The sequence below is a fragment of the Sapajus apella genome, unplaced genomic scaffold (genome assembly GCF_009761245.1).
Source record: "Sapajus apella isolate SASKATOON/1434 unplaced genomic scaffold, GSC_monkey_1.0 scaffold70, whole genome shotgun sequence".
NCBI lineage: Eukaryota > Metazoa > Chordata > Mammalia > Primates > Cebidae > Sapajus > Sapajus apella.
In genome coordinates this window covers 8,439,354-8,449,769 of record NW_022437010.1, presented here as the reverse complement: position 1 = coordinate 8,449,769, position 10,416 = coordinate 8,439,354, and positions in this window count along the sequence as shown.

The window sequence follows — 10,416 nt, the reverse complement described above, 5'->3', positions numbered from 1 at the left end:
CCCCCGCCCCCGCCTGAGGCCAGCCAGGTGCCCAAGGCGCTCGCCTGGCCTGACCCACTCCAGCGCCAAGGCCGCTTCGAGACCCGGTTCTGAAACTGACAGCCCAGAGAAGTAGGCTGAGAGTCTGCGGTGCCCAGGGCCTCCGCGCCAAGAAACAAGGGGTCTGCGGGAAGGAGACAGAGCCTGAAACCCTGGACTTTTCTACTTCCAGGAAGCGAAGGCTGGGTTCGATGTTCCCAAGCCAGGCTCGATGTTCCAGTGGGAAGTCCCCATGGGTCTGTGTTCCAGGCCTCTTGTCTTAGGAATATGAGGGATTCAGTTAACCAAAGCATTTGTTCCAGGTTCCGCCACTGACTAGTACTAGTCCTGGGTACTAGTACTAGTACTACTCCTGGGCACTAGTACTAACTGGTACTAGTCCAGATAGAGAACCAGGCGTCCTCACTCCTAGTACCCGAGCCCTTCTCCGGCCACAGCTGCTTGGACTGCGGTTGGTTTAAGCAGCCCCACCATTGCCGCAAAGTGATGGGAAGAGACACTGAGTTACATGGGCTCAGGACACTCCTGCATACTCTATCAGGAGTCCAGAGGCAGAGACTTGGGGGAGTTGATGCAGCAGTTTGTGATGTCATCAGATATCCTCCTCCGCCTCCATCCTAGGCTGGGATAATTGGCTAGCCATATGGAGGAGAAGGAAACTGAATCCTCGTCTCTCACCTTATGTGAAAATCAACTCAAGGTGGATTAAAGACTTAAAACCTAAGACCTGAAACTATAAAAATTCTAGAAGATGACATTGGAAAAATCCTTCTAGACATTGGCTTAAGCAAGGATTTTTCATGACCAAGAACCTAAAAGCAAATGCAATAGAAACAAACATAAATAGCTGGGACCTAATTAAACTAAAGAGTTTTTGCATGGCAAAAGGAACAGTCATCAGAGGAAACAGACAACCCACAGAATGGGAGAAAATCTTCATAATCTATGTATCAGACAAAGGACTAATATCAAGAATCTACAAGAAACTCAAACAAATTAACAAGGAAAAAAGAAACAGTCTCATCAAAAATTGGTCTGGCATGAATAGACAATTCTCAAAAGAAGATATACAAATGGCCAGCAAACATATGAAAAAACGCTCAACATCACTAATTATCAGGGAAATGCAAATCAAAACCACTATATCACCTTACTCCCGCAAGAATGGCCATAATCAAAATCAAAACACAGTAGATATTGGCATGGATGCGGTGATCAGGGAACAATTCTACACTGCTGATGGGAATGTAAATTAGTACAGCCACTATGGAAGGCAATGTGGAGATTCCTTAAAGAACTAAAGGTAAAACTACTATTTGATCCACCCACTATTGGGTATGACTACCCATAGGAAAAGAAGTCATTATTCGAAAAAGATGCTTGCACATGCATGTTTATAACAGCACAATTCACAATTGCAATATCGTGGAAGCAACCCTAATGCCCATCAGTCAACGAATGGATAAAGAAACTCTGTAAGACATATATGTATACATATGTATGTATATATATATGTACACACACACACACACACACACACACACACACACACACACACACAGTGGAATACTACTCAGCCATAAAAAGGAATGAAATAACAGCATTTGCAGTGACCTAGATGAGACTGGAGACTATTAATCTAAATGAAGTAACTCAGGAATGGAAAACCAAACATCATATGTTCTCACTGATATGTAGGAGCTAAGCTATGAGGATGCAGAGGCATAAGAGTGATACTATGGACTTTGGGGACTTGAGGGGAAGAGTGGGAGTAAGACAAGGGATAAAAGACTACAAATATGCGTCCGGTGCGGTGGCTCACGCCTGTAATCCCAGCACTTTGGGAGGCCAAGGCGGGTGGATCACGAGGTCAAGAGATCAAGACCATCCTGGCCAACATGGTGAAACCCCGTCTCTACTAAAAATACAGAAATTAGCTGGGCGTGATGGTGTGCGCCTCTAGTCCCAGCTACTTGGGAGGCTGAGGCAGGAGAATCACTTGAACCTGGAAGACAGAGGTTGCAGTCAACCACGATTGTGCCACTGTACTCCAGCCTGGTGACAGAGCAAGACTCTGTCTTAAAAAAAAAAAAAAAGACTACAAATATAGTGCAGTGTATACTGTTCGGGATGATAGGTGCACCAAAATCTTACAAATCACCACTAAAGAACTTACACGTTTTTAGTAGAGACGCGGTTGGGGTTTCACCATGTTGGCCAGGCTGGTCTTGAACTCCAGACTTCATGATCCGCCCGCCTCGACCTCGCAAAGTGCTGGGATTACAGACATGAGCCACCACACCCATGGCACCTTTACTAAAAGACAATTGACTACCATAATATTCATCCTTTTAAAGCACGCAATTCAGTAGTTCTTTTGTTGTTGTTGTTTCTGGTGGAGTCTCGCTTGGCTAGGCGTCAGGCTGGAGTACAGTGGCACGATCTCTGCTCACTGCAACCTCCTCCTCCTGGTCCCAGCCATACTCCTGCCTAGGCCTCTGGGGTAGCTGGAACTACAGACATGCACCACCACGCCCGGCTAATTTTGTATTTTTAGTAGATGGGATTTCACCACGTTGGCCAGGCTGTTCTCCAACTCCTGACCACAGGTGACTCACCCAAAGTGCTGGGATTACAGCCTGAGCCACCACGTCTGGCCAAAAATCTATTTTTTTTTTTTTTTTTTTTTGTCTGAGACGGAGTTTCGCTTTTGTTACCCAGGCTGGAGTGCAATGGCGCGATCTCGGCTCACCGCAACCTCCGCCTCCTGGGTTCAGACAATTCTCCTGCCTCAGCCTCCTGAGTAGCTGGGATTACAGGCACGCGCCACCATGCCCAGCTAATTTTTTGTATTTTTAGTAGAGACGGGGTTTCACCGCGTTGACCAGGATGGTCTCGATCTCTTGACCTTGTGATCCACCCGCCTCGGCCTCCCAAAGTGCTGGGATTACAGGCGTGAGCCACCGCGCCCGGCCCAAAAATCTATTTAAAAAAAAATAATAAATTGATAAAATTCTAAAAAGAGAAAGAAAGTGTGAGAGAGAAAAAGGGAGAGAGAGAGAAGACACAAATGATCAGTGTCAGGAATAAGATAGATGGTGTCACTGCAGATTTTAGATATATTAGAAAGAAGATACAGATATTATAAACAACCTCATGCCAATAAATTTGACAAATTAGATAAAATGGACAAATATCTTGAAAGACAAAGCCTACCAAAACTCACTAAAAAAGGAATAGGTATCTTAAACAGTCTTGTCTTCTTATTAAGTTACAGTTATCAGAATGGCATGGTACTGGGATTTTAATAGACAGTTACATCAATGGAATTGTCCAGAGTTCAGAAATAGACCCATACACATATGATCAATTGATTTTCAGCAATGATGCCAATGTAATTCAGTGGAGAAACAATGGTCTTTTTATCAGGCCTCCATGTGCAAGTCCGGACCCAGGAAGTCTAAAGTCCTGACTGCCTCGGTTGATAACCCCCCATCCCCGACCCTCCCTGAGGTCACCATTATTCTTGATCGCCTAGTGGAACTTCCCCCATACATAAGCTTCCCCTTACCCCACCTTGCCACCTTAACTGTTTTTTTTTTTTTTTTTTTTTTTTTTGAGACAGAGTTTCGCTCTTGTTACCCAGGCTGGAGTGCAATGGCAAGATCTCGGCTCACCGCAACCTCCGCCTCCTGGATTCAGGCAATTCTCCTGCCTCAGCCTCCTGAGTAGCTGGGATTACAGGCATGCGCCACCATGCCCAGCTAATTTTTTGCAGTTTTAGTAGAGACAGGGTTTCACCATGTTGATCAGGATGGTCTCGATCTCTTGACCTCGTGATCCACCTGCCTCGGCCTCCCAAAGTGCTGGCAGGCGTGAGCCACCGCTCCCGGCCCCACCTTAACTGTTATTAAGATAATGTGAATACTCCTCACCCCACCCTACCATCTTAACTAATCTTATCCTACCCACCATTTTAATGGAATTTACGGTAATGTATACTCCTTGCACCTACCCCCACCACTGTAACTGATCTTACTCTGTTACTTTCCACTGCCCACCCCAAACCTATAAAACCAACTCCTATCCCACTGCCCTTTGCTAACGCCCTTTTCGGCCTTAGCCCACCTGCACGCAGGTGAATAAACAGCCACGTTGTTCACACAAACCTGTTTGTTTGGGGGAGGTCTCTTCATTCAAAGCGCGTGTTTTTAACACTTTTCAACATATGCAAAAACATGAACTTAATATGGATCCTAGGCATAGACGTAAATTCTAATGCTATAACATTTCTAGAAGAAACATTGGAGACAATTGTTTTGACCTTGGGTTAGGCAAAGAGTTGTTATAAATGACAACAAATGCATGATGTATAAACAAAAATATCTGATGACTTGAACTTCACTAAAATTAAGAATTCCTGCTCTTTGAAAAGCACTGTTGTCAAAATGAAAATTCAAGTTGCAAGCTGGGCAAAAATATTTATAAGAAAGATAACTGATAAAGGACTTAGTATCTATGAGAACTCTCAAATGCAGTAATCAAACAAAACCAAAATAAAATAAAATGTAAGTGAGAAATTTAAAAAGACATTTAATCAGAAACATACATAGATGGCAAATGAACACATTTTAAAATGCGGAACATCACTAATCATTACGGAAATGGAAACTAAAACCTCCATGAGAAACCACTACACATTGATTATCATTAGTAAAAATGACAACAACACTGATAAAAATGACAAAATCTGTTAAGTTTTGGTGACTAGAACATTCTTATGCTCCTGAGAATGTTCAGTGTACGATCATATTGAAAGACAATTTAGCAGTTTCTTTTTCTTTTTTTTTTTTTTTTAATATATTTAAGATGGGGTTTCACCATGATGGCCAGGCTGGTCTTGAACTCCTGACCTCAGGTGACCCACCCACCTCGGCCTCCCCAAAGTGCTACGATTACAGGCATGAGCCACCGCGCCTGGCTGGCAGTTTCTTAAACTGACACAAGGACAGAAAATCAAACAACGTATGTTCTCACTCATAGGCCAGCGTTGAACAATGAGAATACATGGACACAGGGAGGGGAGCATCACACACTGGGGTCTGTTGGTGGGGGGTGAGCATGGTCTAACAGAGAACCTAGTCTAGCATGGTATATATTTTAAAAGAGCCATGTTATGAATGGCTCATGTAACAGGTGACGAACTGTGACTCCAAAACAGAGCCAGGAGCAGCTGCTGCTCAATCCGAGTCAAAAAAGCAAGTCTAAGGGGCATTTCTCACCTAAACTCCAGACCCCTGCTACCCAAAGTACGGTCCATGGACTGGCAGCACCTGAATCATGCAGAATCTTGTTAGTAATCAGAAATCTGAGGGCACACCCCAGACCCACAGAATCAGAATCTGCATTTTAACAATATCCCAGGAGATTCGTGTATCAGTTTTCTGGGGTTTCAAGATCAAAGTGGCCACAGGCTGGGTGGCGCAAACAGCAGTAATTCACCTTCTCACAGTTCCAGAGTCTGGATGTCCAAGATGGAGGTGTCAGTAGGGTTGATTTCTTCAGAGGGCTGTGTGGAAGAATCTGTGCCAGCCTCCCTCTCTGGCTTGTGGATGGCCACCTTCTTGCTGTGTCTTTGCATGGCTTTCCCTCTGTATCTGTCTGTGTCCAGATTTCTTCTTCTTATAAAGACACCAGTCATACTGACTGGGAATACCCTATCTCCAAACACAGTCACAGGGACATAGGACTTCAACATAGAAATTTTGGGGGAACACAATTCAGCCCATAGCAATTCATATGCACATTGTTTAGAAGTATTGACTTGATCAACCCTGTCATCCAAGAATCATATCCAGTAATTATTGGGCCTTTACTTAACCCTTCCTTCAGAATGCGGAATAATGTTCTTATATTTTTAGAACTCTCTCTTGTTAGCCTCCTTAAAATTTGTCCTTAACAGCAATTCCATTCCTACTCAATAGAAATGCATACACGCACTCACCAAAGACACACAGTGGTGTTCATCCATCCCTAGTTTTAATATTTCTAAACTGGAAACTCCTCAGATGCTGGCTGGCAAGTAAACTTAGAGAAATGAGCTCAAGCTGGAATCCACAGACACCCAGACTCTCTGCCCAGGGCTCAGCTCGTGAGACAGGTGTTGTCATGGAGACATAGAATGATAATTAGCCTCTCTCCACCACGGGGCAGCCCCAGCACCTGGCTGTGCATCTGTCTCCATGCCCTCATTGAAATGTCACTTGCTTAAACATCATCTGAACTGTCTTTTGCTCCTAATGACAACGTGAAATTAACACCAGATTACTGAAAAATGGTACAGTTTACTTAAAAAAAGAAGTTACCTCTAACTCCAAGAAACTCTAACATACAGATAATAAAGTTTGTATTTCTGTCTCTTTGTGCTGATACATGTAAAATCTTCATTAGTGCATTTCGTATTGAGTACAAAGTACTGTTGTTCCAGTAGATTAAATGTTACCAGTAAGAGGTAATGGGCTAGCAAATATTTCTATATTGATTCTATATTAGCTTCTATATTAGTTTTGGAAGGAATTCTGTTTTTTTTTTCCTCTTTTGAGGAAAACCCTCCTTTACTAATTTTTTTTTTTTGAGATGGAGCCTCGCTCTGTTGCCAGGCTGGAGTGCAATGGTGTTATCTCAGCTCACTGCAACCTCCACCTCAAGTAACTCTCTGCCTCAGCCTCCTGAGCAGCTGGGATTACAGGCACGCACTACCATGCCCAGCTAATTTTTGTATTTTTAGTAGAGACAGGGTTTCACCACCTTGGCCAGGCTGGTCTTGAACTCCTGACCTCATGATCCACCCGCCTTGGCCTCCCAAAATGCTGGGATTACACATGTGAGCCACTGCGCCTGGCCTACTAATTTTTACATTAGCAGCATGGTACATTTGGCCCCCTGTAGCTGCAGGTTCTGCATCCACAGATTCAACCAACTGCAAATGGAAAATAGAAAAATGCAAAAAAACACATCAATAAAAAAATACACATTTTAAAACAATACAGTATAACAGCTACTTATACAGCATTTACACTGTATTAGGTATTATACATAATCTAGAGATGATTTAAAGCATATAAGAGGATGTTACACAGGTTAAGTTGGCATAGGTTATTTGTAAACACTGCACCATGTTATATTAGAGAATTGAGCATCCGCAGAGCTCCATGTTCGCTGGGATCCTGGAATCAATCGGATACCAAGAGACAACTGTATTTGTTGAAACATATTTGTTGAATGCTTGAGAGGCTTCATAGCGTGATTAGATGATCAAGAAATAGAGACCTACAAGTGGCCAAACAGGGAAATGGCATTTTAGATCCAGATCATCGAGGAGTCTTGAGAGAACAGGAACCAAGGAAGGTCCCTAAGGATGGACTGGGAAGGGTCTGGAGAGTGTGTGTGTGTGTGTGTGTATGTGTGCTTAAGTATGTGTGTCTGGAGGGGGATAAGGCAAGCATAGCAACAGGAGATGAGCCTTGAGACACATGTTGAGGTCATATCAGAAAGATCTGTATGCATTACTTTGAAGCCCAGAGCTGGCTCCCTTCCGTGATTACCGGGTTTCAGCTATGATGGGCTTGGCACTAGGCTGCCATCCTCTGTCCATCTTCCTGTTGAAGAGGGATCCCTACCCAGGCATCTCAGATCAACTTCCCTTTTTTTTTTCATTCCTAAGACTATAAACTTCCCCTTTTCATTCCTAAGACGGTAAACTGAAACCCTTTTCATATGTAATTCCTGTGACGGTAAACTGAAACCCTTTTCATATGCAATTCCTGAGACTGTAAACAGAGACACTTTTCATATGTTAAACTATAAACCTAAGATTCTTCCACGTGTAACATCTAAAGTATAAGCCTATATAAAGAAGGAACCTTCCTCTGTTAGGGGAGGTTGGATATTAGGCAAATATGCCACCTGGCTCCCGGCCGAATAAACTCCTTCCTCCAATATTCAGTGTCCGAGAGATCTGTTTCCCGCGGCCGCTCCTGCTACATTTTGGTGCATTGGCTGGGAAGCGAGTCTCGGATAGCAGACGGTGGGGAAAAGTCTCTTAGGTGGTTTGCCTAGCCCTGTGGAGCATCCCTGCGGGGGGACTCCTGATCCCTGGGGTGACGCATCCTGAGAGCACTCCTGGGCAGGTATTTGCCCGATGGAAAAGCCTCACCAGAGCGGAGCAGGGAGGCCAGTGGCTGAACACTGAGGAGGAACGAGCATTTGGGGAAGGCTGGACAACTGAATTTGGTAAGATCGTACCCGGGAGAGTAGCCCACTCCGTTTTGGGTGGAAGCGTGGCCTGATCACCCATGGGTGCCAGATCGGCACGTTGGAAGGTAGCTCTCTGTTGGATTTGAAGGAGAGCATTCGGATGTGTGTCTGTGTTTGGATGTGTGTCTATGTCGTCGTACCCGGGAGAGTAGCCTACTCTGTTTTGGGTGGAAGCGTGGCCTGATCACCCATGGGTGCCAGATGGGCACATTGGAAGGTAGCTCTCTGTTGGATTTGAAGGAGAGCATTTGCATGTGTGTCTGTCTGTGTGGATGTGTATCCCTGTCATCAAGCAATTTGTAAGAATTAGAGACAGCCACGTAAGGCTGAGTGAAGAAGCCTCTGGGCGTTGTAAAAGGATTGAAGTGAATGTAAATCGGAGAGTGCTCTGTGCTGCATCTTACTAGTCGGGAGCTGCTGTGAGTGAACTGACACTCTCCTAACTGTGGAAATTGTTTCTTTGATTTGTTAACATGGCTCACTCCCATAGTAAGCCCACCCCTTTAGAAACCATGCTGAAAAATTTCAAGAAGGAATTTAGTGGGAATTATAAAGTAACTGACACCAGAGAAATTAAGGGTTTTATGTAGGGAGGATTGGCCAGCATTTAGGGTAGGTTGGCCCCCAGAGGGGACCCTAGACAGGCCCCTTGTCTCCAAAGTAAGGCGTGAGGTTATATACGGCGAGCTAGAACACCTTGATCAATTTCCATACATAGACTCGTGGTTGCAGTTAGTGTTAAACCCTCCGAAGTGGCTAAGTGAGCAGGCAGCGACTGTTTTAGTAGCCAAGGGATAGACTGCTAGAAACCATCATCCCCCTCACCGCCGAGAAACGCGGACTCCCAAGTCCAGGCGAATTCAGTGGCAGAAACAGGCAGGATTTGCATGTACAAATACTTCAGTTATTGGAAGTGGCTAACCAGGCATTTGTAAACCAAGAGGTGATAAGCCAGAGGGAAAATCATAGGGAAGGGGGACATCATGCTCAACGGAAGGCTGACTTGATAGCTGCTGCTATGAGAGGAACGCCCCCAAGAGTGTGGAAAAATGGGGGTTCCTGGAAAACCCCACAGTCTGACCGCCTGCGCCTGCAACGCGATCAGTGTGCGTTTTGTCAAGAAGTAGGACATTGGAAAAAAAATGCCCACAGTTAATGGGAGAACAGGGCAATCCTAAGCACCAGGATCCAGATAAAAAGTGAAGGGGATCTGTTCAATCTAATGGAAGGGCCACTGGACTAAAAGAGAGAGGGGCCGGACTCATATGCCCCCAAATAGCCCTCAGTCTGGACGACAGCCCTATAACCCCCCATGGAAAAAACAGAACCAATATTGTTAGAGCCATTAAGGTGTTAAGAGAAGACTTTCTTGTACTTAGTGGACTGCCGCGCCCCTCTTCTCCGGCAAAACCTGTTGTGTAAATCAAGGGCCATTATCCCATTCAAAAAGGAGACTCCCTGCAGCTAAAAATGCCTTAGGCAGGGGTCTTCCAGGCTCTCATTGTCCCTTGGGAAGGAGGGTGGAGCCTTCCTAGCCAGAAGCAGAAGACTGATGTTATCACCCAGGCCCTTGCAGGGCTTGCGTGGCTTTGCACCCAACTCATACACGCAGCTGGGATTATTGCCAGCAGAGGATAGTTGGTTCACTTAATTGGACTTAAAGAATACCTCCTTAGCATTGGACTGGCCTCGGAGGGTCAAAAAAAAAAAAAAAACGATTTGCATTTCAATGGCAGAAACCCAGAAGCAGGTGTAACCACTCAATACACCTGGACCCAGCTTCCCAGGGGCTCAAAAACTCTCTCATCATCCTTGGTGAGGCATCAGCCCATGACCGCCCCCTAGAAGCTTCTTGCTTGCATGCTGTCCCCGTATGCTGATAACCTTCTATTGGGACACCCCACGGCAGTCGGGTGTGCAAACAAATGCCTTACTTCGACACCTGGAGGACTGTGGGTATAAAGTGTCTAAAAGGAAAGCCCAGATGTGCCAAAGAGCAAATGCAGTATCTGAGGCTTACCATCTGGAAGGGGGAACACAGCCTAGAAGCAGAGAGGAAGC